The following is an 18227-nucleotide window of genomic DNA, read 5'->3' as shown; positions in this document are numbered from 1 at the left end:
CTTTACACTGGTATATCTATTGCTGGATATAGTTCACACATCCAGCATTTAAATTGGGCTAAATGGATGTTTGTTATTTCAAAGTAAGTAAAGAAAAGCTAGCACAACCACATTTAGAACAGGACTTTTATCTTATAATCTTGACTAAATCCACATTGCTTATGATGCTGAGTACTAATCTGAATGCCACAGTCCTAAGAGAGCTGCTACACACATTGTGGCGGGACTAGTTAAAAGTAAGTCAAACTAGCCCAGCAACCATTTCCCATCTGCAACTTATGTAGATTAAGGCTAGGGGTGGATTGGTGAGGACAGCATTTCTTGAAGTGAAGAAATTTGTAGGAGTTAAAAGAGCTGTCAGGATTTCCCTCTCCTCCTTGAAATGCCCACTAAGGCAAGTTAGGATTTTAAAAATCCTTGGAGAGTTTACAAGTTGGGATCAAGAAGGAGGAATTCACTTCTTAATTCCCTGGCTGCACGTTGCTGAGCTCAGAAACCCACAGATGGGACCCATGCTGCTACCAGGGTGGAGAGTGTTGTGATGTCTTAGGATAGTTTGGCCTATCGTTCCCTAAAGTTTTGATATCAAAGAAACTGCATCCTGGCTCTCACACAGAAAGTTCTGGAGCTGGGAGGAAGCCTGGAGCACCCTTACACTGGTGAGATAAAGAGAAGTCACAGTAGAAGCAAGCTGAAATTCTACAATTTGACAAGCAAGAGGGGTTAACTTTCCCTTGAGTCAAGTGGATACTGTGGAAGATAGCTAGGCTGCAGTCATGTTGAAAGCACTGTCCCCCACCCCAATAAGAAAAGGCTATTGGCCATGGTGAGGAACTAGTGTGGTGTACTGCAGGAGGTACTAGCTGAGAGCAAAATCAGAGGGTCAGCTCAGGATGGCCACATTCTCACCAGAGAATATATAATAGTGGAGGACACCATGGGGTGGGTAGATGGGGTTGGTTCATAAGGAATCCAGTCATATATTTTGTAAAAGTTCAAGTCTGGATGTCTGCCGTGACAGAGAGCAACGACCAGCCAGTGCTAGCCAAGAAAGAATTCCCAATTATTCCACTTAGTCAAAAGACCTTTTCTCTCTTCTCCTCTAAACCTTCTTCAATATGCTTCAGTTCTTGGAAGAACCAAGAAGATGAGGAGGAAGAGAGGAAGAGAAAGGTGCAGGCAGGGGTGGGTTTACCTTGAAGCTAATGAAGCTCAAACTTCATAGCCTCTCACTTGCACAGGCCTCCTTAGGAGGCCGTGGACCAAATTTGTATTCATTATTTGTATTATTTTTTGATAAAGAGGGTGCCTCTCCCCAAATTTTAAATGCTTTAGGCTCTACAAAACCTAGGTAGGAAAAAATAAATAAAAGGATAGGTAATGCATGTCAATTTTTCTGTTCCCACTCTCCTGGCCATGGGTTAGACTAGGTTGGGGTGGTGTTTACATGGAAAGAAAAAATAATGTTTTGATATAGAATGGGCTGGACTTATCAATACCTGAAATTAAGACACTTCTAATACCTGAAATTTACTGGAAATCTATGTGATATGCTTCAATTGCGGTCAAGAAACAAGGGTAGGCAGATCTGAGAGAAGGTTTGAAGGCTGTGAGTGAAGGGAAAGATAAGCTGCATCCTCTTGTATCCTAGAAGTTTACCTCAATGAATATCTGTGTTTTTTTAGGGAAAAAATACCGATGTCAGTTTTATGGTGAGACTTGAATGTGATTTGGAAGGAAGCCAACTTAAGTCCTCTCTTTCCATTTCCATGTTTCATATTTGGACTGAATTTTAATCCTCAGAGCCAAGATTTCAGAGAGATGCAAGGAAAAATGGCTTGAATGCTGTACATACACACATACACGCACACATACTAACGGATGAGTGCACACAAACACACAAATATTTCTAACCAATATTTGTCTAGTAAATCTATAGTAAATTTATGGGAAAATCACTAAAATTACCAGCCTTGGGCTCATCTCATGGCCAAGGAAATCATTAAAAAAGTGAGAATTTTATATTTTTATCTTACTATTTAAAGTAATATAAATAAAAAATGTGTACCTAAATAAATGACATATTCTGTTACCTCAAAAAAAGCTCATTTTGCCTACAAAAGTGTCCTACTTCTGTGTAAAATTAGATTGTTGATGTGTTTATTGTGTGACAGTATATAGCTTAATGTATTTTAAGATCAATGAAAAGACAAGAAAAGTTCTCTAGGGAAGGGAAAATAAAGCAACATGTTGTGATGCTAGTTGCAGTAAAATTTAATATTTAAAATGCAAGAAAAATCTGAGCTAAAATCAAATCAGATAGTGAAACTTCAGATGTGAGAGTGTGTTATTTGATGTAGTTATAATGTTTTTGTGTTCTTATTTATCAGAACATCTTATTTATCAGAATATCTTATTTATTAGAATATTCTGTTCTTATTTATCAGAATATCCATGAATATACTATAATTTGCCCCCCACTAGTTATAATCAGCTCATCTTTTATGTGAGATTATCATTTTTTCTTCTTGGAACATTGTGCCCTCAAGTCACATTTGTTATACTTCTGGTCCCATCACAAACCTTTTGGAACACAGAGTGCTATTGAATTGAGTTTCCATTTGGATTTCTTCCAGAGCTATTGCTTTGAGAGCAGCACATGAAATAACAAAATTGGCACGTGCTGGTTTAACTCCGTGGCTAACTCTGTTGTTTTCTGTTGATGATAAGCGTGTGGAATAGTTGTTTCTCTATGCAGACAGATTACATTATATATAATTTAGCATTTATCTTCAATTACATTCTGAAGCTTCACACATCTCAGTAAACATCTCTTTTATAGCTGATGATAGATAATTGATAACAATAGAGGATTGAAAATGAAGAAGCAGAAATGATAGCATTCCCTTTCAGTCACTAGCACACAATAGCCAACCTTGGGTTTTTCTCTTTTATGGTGATAGTTTTTTGGCAAATGCAGTAATGTGATTTGGAGATTTGATATTCTATTTATGTTGCTATGATATAAAATAAGGGTAAGAATCTTGGAATTAATGAAACTTAAAGGAAGACAGAGGACATTAAGTATTATCAGGGTATTTTTGAGAGGAGTGTGTCAGAATACTGCTGTGGAATCCTTGTTACGATTTCACTTGCTAAAGCAGCATTCTGGAATCATGCTTCTAAAAGAAATGTTAAATGCTTCTAAAATTCATAGGTAAAAAACATACCAATGAATTTTGATGTTCAAGAAATGTACAAAATATGTTAATTCTAATAGCCTAAACGTCATCCTGGGTGCCCTATCCATCTGGATTTAAATGAAATTACCTCCTTTCTCACACCACATGCCCTTGAACCACGAGCTCCTCAGTATTTTATAACTACACACAATTCTCCAATTCTTAATTATGTTACCTGAAAAAATGTATCGTTTCACTTCTAACCCTAAAGCAAAAACAACAGATGGGTCTCATGAGAACCTGATGAAGTGGTGGAACATGTGAAGGGAATGCTTTCAATTTCAGCTTTGGCAAGAGATACGTATTTCATTAGTTTACATTTTTAAAATATGTGAACTTATTAGTAGCTACTAAATGTTGCTTTGAAATGCTCATAATTTATTAATGTTTAAAAAGGAAACAAAAATCATCTGAAAGTTAAATATAAATACTTAAGCCTCAGATAATTTGAGAGAAAAGAAGAATGCCGTGTTTTATTAAGTTAGACCCTCACCTTTTTGTGAATAAGCTGATCTTCAACTAGTAAATAGCAACTAATCCCTAGGCTTAATTGCTGACCCTGAATTCTCTGATATTCTACCCAAGCACTATCTCCTCATAATATCCCCAACTAGATTCCATGATGCTGAGTCTACTATACTGTACCAGTATTGTCATTTATTTTGTCTGTACTCTTACTTTCAAAAATATTAACACTGAGGATGCCAACCATTGTTCTAAGTATTTAATAAAACCTAATTTTAAAAACTGCACAAAGACGAGCAAGATATATGAATGTTCAGTAAGTACATAAAAAAGAATTCAACATCATTAGTTATAAGGGAAGTGTTAAAACAATAATGAAATATCCACTAGACTGTCTAAAATTGAAGAGTACTAGCAAGAATCTAGAGAAACTGAAACTCTTATACATCATTGTTGGAAGTCAAAATTTTACAACCACTTTGGAAATTGGTCAGGTATTTTTTCAGAAAACTAAACATATATCTACCCTACCACCTTAAAGTCCCATTTGGAATTCTGAGGCAAGATTATGAAACCAGCCTCGAAACTCTGTTAGACTTCTGTAATTCAAGGTCATTATCCAAAATGTAAAAATCTCTAAGTTGTAATTTTGCATAGGCTCAACAAATTCTTTTAGCAGTGTTCCTAGTTGAGGTTTTCTTTGTGAATGGCATATACTTCAAACCAAACGTGAAAATTAATTTGATGTGGATAATAAGCCTACATGTAAAAGCCCTAACTATAAGCCTTCTAAAAAAAACATTGAAGGATATCTTTTATGAATTTGGGGTAACATTGCACAAAACTCATTAATCATAAAAGAAAAAAAATAAAGCTATCTTAACCAAAATTAAAATTTTTACCCATCGGGAGCCATCATTAAGACTGGTAAAAGGAATCATAGAATGGCAGCATTTATTTGCAGTGCATTATCTGACAAAAGACTTATATTCAGGATGTGTATATGTATGTATGTTTGTGTGTGTGTGCAAACATAAATACTACAAAAACAAATATGGGCAAAATACTTGAATAGGCACTTTACAAAAGAAAATATCAAAATTTCCAGTAAACTTATGAAAACGGGTTTATCTTCATCAGGGATATGCACATTAATATGACAATTTGAGGTAATTACACGAGTACCATAATGATAAATTTACAAAAGACTGACAATTCTAGAGTTGGCAGTGTTGTGGAACAATTAACATTCTCATGCACTTCTCCGCTGGAAGAATAAATTAATACAACCTTTTGGAAAACTATTTTTGCGAATCTATCATAACTAAATTTATGCAACTCAAATCCCATATAAATATCTATTAGAAGTAAGAAAATATGTGAGCCAGAATCTTCATAGTAGCAGTATTTGTAACAATTATTACCTGTAAGGACTCAAATGTCTGTCCGCAATACAAAGGATGAATACACTGTGGTGTATGTATACCATGAAACACTGTACAACAATAGGAGACCCCAAATACAGAAAGATAAGCAAAATGAGAAGACAGAACAACACACAGCAGATGAAGGAGCAAGATAAAAACCCACCACACCTAACAAATGAAGAGGAAATAGGCAGTCTACCTGAAAATGAATTCAGAGTAATGATAGTAAAGATGATCCAAAATCTTGGAAGTAGAATGGAAAAAATACAAGAAACATTTAACAAGTATCTAGAAGAACTAAAGAGCAAACAAACAGTGATGGACAACACAATCAATGAAATTAAAAGTTCTCTAGAAGGGATCAATAGCAGAATAACTGAGGCAGAAGAACGGATAAGTGACCTGGAAGATAAAATAGTGGAAATAACTGCTGAGCAGAATAAAGAAAAAAATATGAAAAGAATTGAGGGCAGTCTCAGAGACCTCTGGGACAACATTGAATGCACCAACATTCGAATTATAGGGGTCCCAGAAGAAGAAGAGAAAAAGAAAGAGACTGAGAAAATATTTGAATAGATTATAGTTGAAAACTTCCCTAATATGGGAAAGGAAATAGTTAATCAAGACCAGGAGGTGTAGAGAGTCGCATACAGGATAAATCCAAGGAGAAACATGTCAAGACACATATTAATTAAACTATCAAAAATTAAATACAAAGAAAAAATATTAAAAGCAGCAAGCAAAAAACAACAAATAACATACAAGGGAATCCCCATAAGACCCACCTCCTAGAGAAATGGAAATAAAAACGAAAATAAACAAATGGGACCTAATGAAATTTAAAAGCTTTTGCACAGCAAAGGAAACCATAAACAAGACCAAAAGACAACCCTCAGAATGGGAGAAATTATTTGCAGATGAAGCAACTGACAAAGGATTAATCTCCAAAATTTATAAGCAGCTCATGCAGCTCAATATCAAAAAATAAACCAAACAACCCAATCCAAAAATGGGTAGAAGACCTAAATAGACATTTCTCCAAAGAAGATATACAGATTTCCAACAAACACATGAAAGAATGCTCAACATCATTAATCATTAGAGAAATGCAAATCAAAACTACAATGAGATATCATCTCACACTGGTCAAAATGGCCATCATCAAAAAATCTACAAACAATAAATTTTGGAGAGGGTGTGGAGAAAAGGGAACCCTCTTGCACTGTTGGTGGTAATGTAAATTGATATAGCCACTCTGGAGAACAGTATGGAGGTTCCTTAAAAAATTAAAAATAGAACTACCATACAACCCAGCAATCCCACTACTGGGCATATACCCTGAGAAAACCATAATTCAAAAAGAGTCATGTACCACAATGTTCACTGCAGCACTATTTATAATAGCCAGGACATGGAAGCAACCTAAGTGTCCACTGAGAGATGAATGGATAAAGAAGATGTGGCACATATATACAATGGAATATTACTCAGCCATAAAATGAAATGAAATTGAGTTATTTGTAGTGAGGTGGATGGACCTAGAGTCTGTCATACAACTGAAGTAAGTCAGAAAGAAAAACAAATACTGTATGCTAACACATATATATGGAATCTAAAAAAAGAAAAAAAAAAGGTCATGAAGAACGTAGGAGCAAGATGGGAATAAAGACGCAGACCTACTAGAGGATGGAATTGAGGATATGGGGAGTGGGAAGCGTAAGCTGTGACAAAGTGAGAGAGTGGCATGGACATATATACACTACCAAATGTAAAATAGATAGCTAGTGGAAGCAGCTGCATAGCACAGGGAGATCTGCTCCCTGCTTTGTGACCATCTAGAGGGGTGGGATATGGAGGGAGGGAGGGAGGGAGATGCAAGAGGGAAGAGATATGGGGATATATGTATAACTGATTCACTTTGTTATAAAGCAGAAACTAACACACCATTGTAAAGCAATTATACTCCAATAAAGTTGTTAAAAAAAAAACTAACTGATGGTGATAGAATTCAAAATAATTTTCTAAGCTTTGAAAAAAGATAATGGCTGGGAAGAGGTAGGAGAAGCCTTCCAAGTTATAGGTTACTTTTCATTTATTGATTTGGGAGGAAGTTGTAAGGGTGTACTTACTTGGTAAAATTTTATCAGGATTACAGTTGTGAATTGGGTCTTTTTCTCTATATATACAGTAACAGTCTATTTTTTTAAATGTTGCAATCCAAAATACGGGTTTAGATGCCCCAAAATATAATAAGTAAAGCTTATATAATTTTCTTATTCAAGAGTTGCCTTGACTCCCATTCTTACCTTTATTTTATATACAACTCATACCAAATTGCCTTTTCTTGATTTCAAAACAATAGTAGATGAGCAGTAGGGCGGGAGTATTGGTTACTCAAGGAATGCTCACTGTTAATAGAAAGATAAGCAGTGAACCAAGGAAAGAATAGAGGAAACATGTAACAACTGAAAAGGTACAGAAATCTGGAGACATAAAGATCTTTGATTCTTGATAGTTCCTAAAGTATCTTGCCATATTACAAGAGAATGGAGTAACAAATAATTCAGTGTGACAGTCTTCAATCAACAATAAAAGCTTAAATAATTCATTCAATGAATTAATTTAACTACACTTTATATTAAGTATTATATTAAATCTGTGGCATGGGAAGTTACAGTGATGACAATAGACATATTCTCTGCTTTTGTGGAGCTTGCATTTTCTTCAGGGAAATAGAATGAAAACAAATAAAGAAACACATAAAATCACTTTAGATAGTGCTAAGTGCTGTGAAAAAACAGAGTGATAGGATAGAAGTGACATCTGATCTGGTACATGAATGAGAGGTAATGGTCTGTGCAAAAGCTATGAAGTAGAAACAAGCTAGATGTGTTCATGAACAGGAGAAGACAAATATGGATGAAACATGGTAACCATGGGTAGAGGGTGGGGGGAACCAAGGATGGGGGCGAAGTGAGGTCAAAGGAGGAGGCAAGATCCAGATCATTTGAGGTTTAAAGATGTGCAAGGGGTTTATATTTTATTTTAAGTGTGAATTTAAAACCCCTTGCATAGTTTTAAGCAGGACTGGTATAAAATAGTCTGATTTACATTTTTTAAATTACTCTGTAGGAAGTGGACTGTAATGGGGGCGGGGGAGTGGGAACATGATACCAGTTATGTATCTATTGAAATATTTTGATTTGTGAAATAGAGAAATAGGAAATATCATTCATAAATATAACCAACCAAATATACAGATTATAAGTTATATGGCTAATTATATCTTCAGCTATACTGATAACTCAAATTTCTGGTGTGATATTTTCCCCAAATTTTCTAAAATTTTCAATATGTTTTGTAAGCATGTTTTTAAAACAGATGAGCCCAAGACAGATAAAGCCATCTTTATTTTCATAACTGTGATTTTTTTTAAAAGAAACAAAGGTAATTGAAGAGTTGCAATAAAAAGGCAGAAGTTTGAAAATTAACTATAAAACATGCTCAGAGCACCTTTCTGTAACTTTAAGAATTGAGTGTTTTCAAAATTTGACAAGATTTGCTATTCTATAGCTAAGTAAGTCACTGACCTTCTTGGCACTAAGAATCTGGTTTCTAATCATAGATCCACTGTTAAATGTGGGATTTGAAGTATTAAGTGATCATTCAGAATATTTTTAACTTAAATATTCTATGATCATCATGATGAATTTAAATGATATTGTACTTACTTACAGAACTAAAGAGCACAATTAATTGTATTCTCCTGTGATGTTTAGAAAAAATGTTAGCCATTACTAAGATTTAATAGAAACTATCTTTTAAAGGTCGGTATAATATTAACTTTAAAAAATCTTTTGGGACTTCTACTTCTGGGCAGATGAAGTAGACATACGTTATTCCTACTAGTAAGTGCAGCTATTAACTCTAGAGTTGTGTATAAAACAACCATGAGACTACTCTGAAAGGTTAGAAAAGGGGGCAGATCAACTATAGCCTGGGGATGCAATGAAAGAGGATGGTGAGTTCCTTGGGTTTTCTTTTAGCTTCATATATCCCAGCTGAAGCTCACAACCCAGAAATGCCAGGGCATATAGGCAAAAAAAGTCCTAACAGAAGTCTGTCCTCTTTAGCCAAAGGACCAGGAAAGGGTCAGCCTAGCAGGAAAGAAAAATTTCAGACAATAATTGATATATAATTGGTAAAAAAATTCATCCAGCCATTTAAACTAATGAACAGTAGACGTACAGACACGTGTGTGTGTGTGTGTGTGGTGTGTATGTATTCATAGACCCATACATTCAAGTCCTCAAAATCTACAACGATGAAACTTCCATACATAACCAAGTAATTGTTAACCTTCTGTTTTGAATTTTGAATTTGCAAGATGGCTACATCATAGAGGAAATCAACTAATCAAGGCCTTTCATTTTTTTAAATGTTGCCGTTGCCACTATTCCCAATTCAAATTAAATTCTGGTAATAATTTGATTATAGATGAGGTATTCATCTTCCTCTGGCAAGGAATTTTAAAACATAGTAACAGTAGCCTGCCTAACCATCTCAAACTTAAAAAAAATATAGATGTAGTAAATATCAAACAAATAATAAACTTAGATTACAGCTATTTACAGGAAAATCTCACTCTTTTTTTTTTTTTTTTTTTTTGTGGTACGCGGGCCTCTCACTGTTGTGGCCTCTCCCATTGCGGAGCACAGGCTCTGGACGCGCAGGCTCAGTGGCCATGGCTCATGGGCCTAGCTGCTCCGCGGCATGTGGGATCTTCCCGGACCAGGGCACGAGCCCGTGTCCCCTGCATCGGCAGGCAGACTCTCAACCACTGCACCACCAGGGAAGCCCAAAATCTCACTCTTTTTAAAAAATTTTTATTGGAGTATAGTCGAATTGCAATGTTGTATTAGTTTCAGGTATACAGCAAAATGATTCAGTTATACATGTACATATATTCATTCTTTTTTAGATTATTTTCCCTTGTACGTTATTACAGAATATTGAGTAGAGTTCCCTGTGCTATACTGTAGGTCCTTATTAGTTATCTATTTTATATATAGTAGTGTGTATATGTTAATCCCAATCTCCTGATTTATCCCTCTCCACCCCTTTTCACCTTTGGTAAACCATAAATTTGTTTTCTATATCTGTGACCGTATTTCTGTTTTGTAAATAAGTTCATTTGTACCATTTTTTTTAGTTTCCACATATATGCGATATCATATCATATTTGTCTGACTTACTTCACTTAGTATGATGAATCTCTAGGTCCATCCATGTTGCTGCAAATGGCATTATTTCATTATGTTTGTGGCTGAGTAATATTCCATTGTATATATGTACCACATCTTCTTTATCCATTCCTCTGTTGATGGACATTTAGGTTGCTTCCAGTCTTGGCTATTTAAATAGTGCTGCAATGAACATTGGGTTGCATGTATTATTTTTAAATTTTTATTTATTTATTTATTTATTTATGGCTGCATTGAGTCTTCATTTTTGTTCATGGGCTTTCTCTAGTTGTGGCGAGCGGGGGCTACTCTTCGTTGTGGCATGCATGCTTCTCATTGTGGCAGCTTCTTTTGTTGTGGAGCACGGGCTCTAGATGCACGGCCTTCAGTAGTTGTAGAATGCAGGCTCAGTAGTTGTGGCTCGCGGGCTCAAAAGTGCAGGCTTGGTAGTTGTGGCGCATTTGTTTAGTTGCTCCATGGCACGTGGGATCTTCCCAGACCAGGGCTCAAACTCATGTCCCCTGTATTGGCAGGTGGATTCTTAACAACTGAGCCACCAGGGAAGTACTGTATCTTTTTGAATTATGGTTTTCTCTGGATATAAGCCCAGGAGTGGGATTGCTGGATCATATGGTAATTCTATATTTAGTTTTCTTAAGGAACCTCCATACCATTCTCCATAATGAAAAGCTGACTATTATACGTCTTTAGAATAAATATAAACAAAATATTTTAAAATTTATTTTAAGTTAAATACTTTAATTTTTCAGTTTTAAAGGGTTTTGACTTTTTACAAAGGTCACTATTAAAAATTATCACGTTTTAATGTGACAATGATCCAAAGCCTTCCTTGGCAAGATCCTGCCTTCTTAAAGGTGAACTTTCTGAATGTGTAGTCTCATTTTATTGTGGATGTGAGTTATATGTCCTTTTATTAACCTTTAATATTATGCAGTCATTTTAGAGTTTTAGTTAATTCATTAAAATCATGTTCTGGAACAGTTATCAGTTCTTTGCAAGCAATTCTTCGATTCAACTTGCTCTGTATTATCATCCTGTCTGAGGGAGGATATTAAAAGGCAGAAGTCTAAAATTCAAATAATTACCAGATAAATAATTATTAAAATCAGAAGGCTTTCCTAACACAGGTTTTCTTTGTTGGTCTTCACAAATCTTTTTTTTTTTTTTTTTAAACTCTTCCACATGCCTTCTGGAGCTATGTGTAACTGCTAAGGAATTTGTGTTTGTCTCTGGATTATGCTGTTTTGATTGCTTACTGTTGTCTTTGTTTCTAATTCCTGTGAAAAAGAGGAAGAGGAAATGAGGAACAAGTAGAAAATCTTACCTAGAATAATAAAATTATAAATCTGTAATTTAAGTTCGAGACCATCTTGTTTAGTCTCTATCTTTACCAAGTTAGAGAAAATTTTATCCATTTTGTAGTTTAAGCAGTAGAGGCTAAGAGATGTTAAAGTGATTTCTAAGAGCTCTGAATGGCACATATTAAGGACTTAAATATTGGTTGAATGGATGTTTGACTGACTATTACTAAAAGTGCTAATGTTGGGAATATAATGTATGCTTCTCCCTATTAACACTCTACCACCACTAACTGCATTGCTGATTACATTAAATATAAAGAACTTATAAAACTATTAAATTCTATTTATGTTCAAGGATTGACACTTCTTATTAAAATTCTAATCTTTGCTTTTTTTCTCTTCCCCAAAACATTGTCTATTTAATGTCAAAACAAAGAGAAAAATCATAACCCTGTGGGAACCAGGAAACCATTCATTAAGCCACCCTATTTAGTCACTTAAATATATGATATTTAATCCAGACCTTTCCTTCAAATGTCATATTTGCATCCTTCTAGAAATTATATATTTTTCAAACAATTATGAGATGTTTTATATGTCTACACCTTGCTATATCCATTTACATGAGCTGCTCAGCTGAAAATCATATTAGTCTTGTAAAACTTTATTTTTTTTTTTTTGGTTAACAAATACATTTCACACTTAGGAACAGGTGTAAACTCTGACATCTGAAACATCCATCCAAAAAGAATGTCCCTGAGGCACTTACACAAGAGGATATCAATACACATTCACACAATGACATTTCAGACAGATAAATGCCCTTATGTGAGGGCGCCAAATAAGAAAAATAGAAAGCATGAGCAAAGAGCCCATGACACAAAATGAAATACATATGTAGAGACTGAACATCATTTGCAGGGGTTAGAACCCTATTCCATGGTGAAACTGAAGTCCATTTTAAAATGGAAGATTTAACATTTAACAGCTAAGCACATAAAAAGGAATTTGTTACAGAAAAACCTACATCAATTGCAGTGACCTTTCTCAGAGATATCTTTTACAGATTTTCCTTCTGGCTGTCTCTTTTATTCCTTGCTTTACCCTAGACCTTTTTCAGTAGAGATCTTTTTCTTTCTTTCCTCATAGATAAACCACATTTTAACATCTTTAGTCTTATGAATCAGCTTCCACTGTGGAAAAGTTTGAGATGATATTTCTGACCTGGTGTTTGATGACTTTGGGAATTCCAAAATTCTCTGATTGTATCAGATTTCTTCTGTCAGGAAGTTGGTTCAAATTATGATAATAGAAAAAAGAAACATGGAAATTTGTCACAGTTGATATACATCAAACTCTTCAAATATCCTTTTGTCATATTTTCTTTATTCTATCCCATCCATAGAGAAATCTAAGGGATCCCATTTGCCAACCCTAAACCATGAGCCCAAAGTCAGTGCATAAAAAGAAAGCCACAAATTTGATATTAGAAGACTCTTTGAATGATGGACATAACCTCATTATTATAATAAATTTGATTAATATTCTCTTAGGAATGGGTTAAATAAATACTATAGAAATATATAGTCCTTATCTTTTTCTTTTTATTCTTGGTCAAAAGCTTTATTTTCATGGCAACTAATTCAGATCCACAGAGGAAAAGTTTTGGAAATTTACAAAACTAGTTATTCCAATACCTAAATTGTAATCAAGTTGCATTTTATTATCACAAGCTTAAAGTTTACTGTTTTGGGGAAAAGGTACAAGAAAATATCACACTTGGGAAGTTTAATGAGCAGGGCTTCTGGAATCTCCTCCAGTTCCCTCATTTAGATATGTACTCAGGTGGTGTCAGGCTTATGTCAGTCCAGAGCAAGGACTGAATCCTAGCCAAGATTCAGGGAGCATCAAAAAAGAGCTTAACAAACATCTTATTCCCCCAGTCATATCACTTAGGAACTCTAATACTATATGGTTTATAAACAACTTTTTGAAAGACATGTTACCTCTAAGTTCAGGTTATAATGTCCTGTAAGACCAACATTATCTTGTGTGTATTTTCCATAGAACATGTAAAAATGACAAGGCATCACCCATGTATAATAGCTTTGAAAAATACATAAGGATGACCAGTATGGGCATGTGCAATTATTTATTTATTGCACGTAGGGCTTAGGAGCGACTGATCCTAAAAATCCTGATCAAGTCCTATCAGGGCAAAATAGTAATTTCTTAGAGAAGTGCTTCTTTAAGCAGATCGTTGCAATGAGTCAAAATGATATATGTGGTGCTTCAATCTCCCAAGGTCCTTGAGAATGGCCAACATGGTTACTCTTAGGAATAACACTGATTCATGCTAGGAAACTCAGTCAGTGACCCTGGTACCATGTCATCCAAACTGATAATAAAAGGTAATGCTCTCTTTGTTCTTCTATTAGAAAGGTCCACTAGTTCCAAATGTAAACTATGGTGCATCAAGGAATAATGCAATAAAATAATTCACTTGAAGCCCATTCAGTATTATTTTTAAAATAATGAAGAAAACAGCCTCTTCTTGAATAGAATATTATCACTGGAATATATGTACATGTATGGCAAAAGGATTGCAGCTTGAGAGACCAAGTTGAATTCACCCTAGGATTCAGATATGTTTCAGCAAGTCTAGTGAGTATGTTTAATTGCATGCAGGACTAAGGAACCTCCTAGGAAAGAATAAATCTCTTGGAAAAAAAGAGTCAATACACTCAAAATTGCTTTAAGTTTTGGGAAAAGGTGGAAAATTCATGTGTAGATCAGATATTATCTGCTCCCTCTCTTTCCTTAAAGACATATAGCAGAGACCTGAGTATAGGGGATATACATAAAAAAGAGCTGGTTCCTTAAAAATCTCTGTAAAACATGAAGAGAGTAGAGCAAACAGAGCCTAGTAGTCTACACAGCAGAATGTAGTACTTCCTGTAATTTAGATAATTATTGATCTCTGTGGTCACATTATCTGAAGCAGAAAACCAATCCAGCCTCTGTGTAGTATGAAGGGCTGGAACATCAGAGCATTAGGAGAAGAAAGACATGACCTCACAAAGGCTGAAGTAGGAGACAAGAGAAATGGAGGACTACCTGTGGTGACCAAGAAGAATATGCAAGAGGAAATTATACTCTTCTTGTATGAGCTGATGGACTGCTTTTGGCTATCTCCATGGGGGGCTGCTTGAAGTCTGTTGGAGATATCTAAGGGAAGCTGAAGCTCCTGAAATTTTATGGATAGTGGCAAAAACAGAGAAATAATATTTAATTACTCTTGTTAGGCCATTATTCTTTACTCCTAGAGTGGTTTACTTTGTAGAAATATGATTTACAAATACATGGTATTTGGGGAATTTCTTCTTCTTCAGATTATTTTTATAATGATCTTACCTTAGAAAAAGTGGAAGTAAAAGTCAGCCTGAATAAGTTTTTGATAGAATGCACTCTTTTGAGCAAATGTCTTGGATAATTTTGTACTGTCAGTTAAGAGCTGGCTGGAAATAGAAGTCTGTTTTCAGAATTCATTAAACTTTGTATCCCTAATTAATATATGATAGTTGACTCATTAATGACTAAGTCTTGCCTGTATGAGTGGATCTTAAACAAATGAACAAACATACAAGAAATGCCTGCATTCAGTGCCCTGACTGACGGAATCAGAAGGGCGGTAGAGTAAAAGGACTTTCCCAGTGACATGCTTGTTTCCCACCTCATGTTTGTTCATATGATGCTACAAGACTGGGTGTAAATCCTTTGACTTTTCCTCTTGTACAGGCCACTGAAGTCAGGCCCCAAGAAGTGTAGAGTCAAGGTCAATGTTACCCATTAGCTAACATCACATCTTTGACCATTCACTTCCATTCCAAGGTAAAAGCACTTTGGATACAGAGTTGGGAGATTGGAAACCAAGGAGGAGGTGGAGGGGAAGAGATAGATGTCTTATGCCATTTGCTTTCTTGCCTTCTCTTAGTGATCACTGTTCATTTTGTTTGTTTGTTTCTTCTCTTTATTGTGTTAGCGCATCTGATGAATACTCAAGTGATGTGGCACATATTGATGCCCTAAAGAGTATAAACATTTACTCTAAATTCCTCTAATTCAAAAGGAGTCATCTAAAATATATAAATATATATGCATCTTTTCTCTCTCTCTCTCTCTCTTTCCCCCTCACTCTCTCTCTCTCTCCCTCTTTCTCTGTGTCACACACATACACACACACCATAAACATACATTTTCATATCAAATTTATCTGACAAAAGCAGACATACATATTTTCATTTTTATTCTCTACTTTGATATATTTATATTTTGTTTTACTATCCTATTCTTTGGAGGAAAAAGCAATATGGGTAACTTAACCCACTGGACCTAGAAACAAATCAACAGTCCCTTTCACCCTATTATTAGGTGAATACCATTAATTCATACTCATGTTTAGAAAAAATATTGTTATTCATGGAATTTAAATAATCCAAAATTGTTGTCTTTGGTGATGTTTTTCTTGCATGGTAATGTGTCTGGTGTCTGTGATATAATGTTCACAGTAGAAAGAACTGGGGGAAAAATAAAAAGAAATAAATATCCTAAAACTTTAGTTTTGGGTCTTCCTAAAAACAATCTCTTTCCTCCTCACAGACATGGGATGCCAAGTATCTAATTTATATAGCATAATTTAAATATTGAGTAGAAAAAGAAATATCCAAACATGATTGAACATCATGCTAATTGTACCAAGATCAGAAATCAATGTTCTGTAAAGATGCTTTCACCCTTTTCTCTTTCATGATGAAGAAATCACACCCCTGCAATATCCACCAGCCATCTTCAAGAGAATACCTTAAGCTAAGCTGTTAATTAGGTAAAAATCACCCAACTCCAGGAAAAGTGCCTCACCAGCACTGTATTGAATTCATTCCTGTATTGAATTATTTCATTGCTTAAATGAAAAAACACCATGTTTTGGAAAGAACCTTGAAGGACACCTGGTATTTTTATATAATATATCCAACTGCTGTGTTACAGCTATGCTTTAGTGAATGTTTATTTAATTTCTTATTAGTTTTCCATCAATAAACTTGTTTTGCCCTTAGCATCAAAAGCACATTTTCCCTCACACCCCTGACCTCCCCCCAAAAAGGATAAAAACAAACAAATAAAAAGCCTCTCAACTTTTTTACAATAAAGAAGAGAGCGTTTACAAACAACTAAACTTAGGATAGAAACAAAGTGATTTCAACTTAATTAAACAGAAAGAATACCTCACTTTTTTTTTTTTTTTTTTTGGCTGTGCCACAGGGTTCTTAGTTCCCTGATCAGGGATCGAACCCGTTCCCCCTGCAGTGGAAATGTGAAGTTCTAACCACTGCACCGCCAGGGAATTCCCTAGCTCACATTTTTAATGCATGTTCTGAAGCTAGATTTTTTCAGGCTCCTTTTAAATGAGTAAAGGGAGAGGTAATTGAGACTGGGGAAAATAATGAGCTAAGAAGTGCACACATAAAGTACACACTGCCTCTGAGATCCTAGAAGTCTTTCATAAAAGCTAAAATATCATGGGAAATATGGGATGATAGGATTCACTGTATTTCATTCTTGTAAAATAATTGTAATTAAATATACTTTTATTATCTCTTAATAAAGTTAATTGTCTTTTAACTTCTACAGCCCATAGGCTTAAAGTTAATCTGAAGTAAATTATTTGTCTTAGAAAAGGATGAATTCACTTTTTGTGAAAGAAAATTTATTCACTGACAAAAATCACGAACATTTTTTTTTTTACCCTCAATAGAAAGCATAGTCATCAGCTAACAGGTTTATTTACTTTTCAATTTTGATTAAATTCACACAAGTTCATTGGGTGAAAATTGATTTTTGTTTCCCTTTTTTTTTCTTTTTTTTTTTTTTGCGGTACGTGGGCCTCTCACTTCCGTGGCCTCTCCCGTTGCGGAGCACAGGCTCCGGACGCACAGGCTCAGCAGCCATGGCTCACGGGCCCAGCCGCTCCGCAGCATGTGGGATCCTCCCGGACCGGGGCACGAGCCCGTGTCCCCTGCATCTGCAGGCGGACTCTCAACCACTGTGCCACCAGAGAAGCCCTTTGTTTCCCTTTTTTGAACTGATAATCTTCCATACCTTCCACACAAGGATAGAATGTGTGACTTCTTCTATGTGTGAATAACATCCCCAGAAGCACTTTCTTAAGTATGTTTTTTCACAATAAAACAACACAAAACTGTTCTTCATATTAGATTCATGTCACTCTTCATGTAACAACAATTGACACTGATAGTACCATTGAGAAAAATCAAATAAATATGAGGCAATTCTGAACTACCAACTTTTTGAGAGTTAGAAACTGTAATTTAGTTTATCATTGTATCTTATACTTTCATTTTTAGACATACACATATCATATGTATATTTTTAAATATGAATACATGTATATATAGACAAAAAAATTGAAAGTGCAAAAACCTCTTCAGTTTGTAGCAATATGGTACTACC

Source organism: Mesoplodon bidens (assembly GCF_964165515.1).
Source record: "Mesoplodon bidens genome assembly, chromosome: 5".
In the NCBI taxonomy this organism is placed as follows: Eukaryota; Metazoa; Chordata; class Mammalia; order Artiodactyla; family Ziphiidae; genus Mesoplodon; species Mesoplodon bidens.
This window is presented reverse-complemented; position numbering follows the sequence as displayed.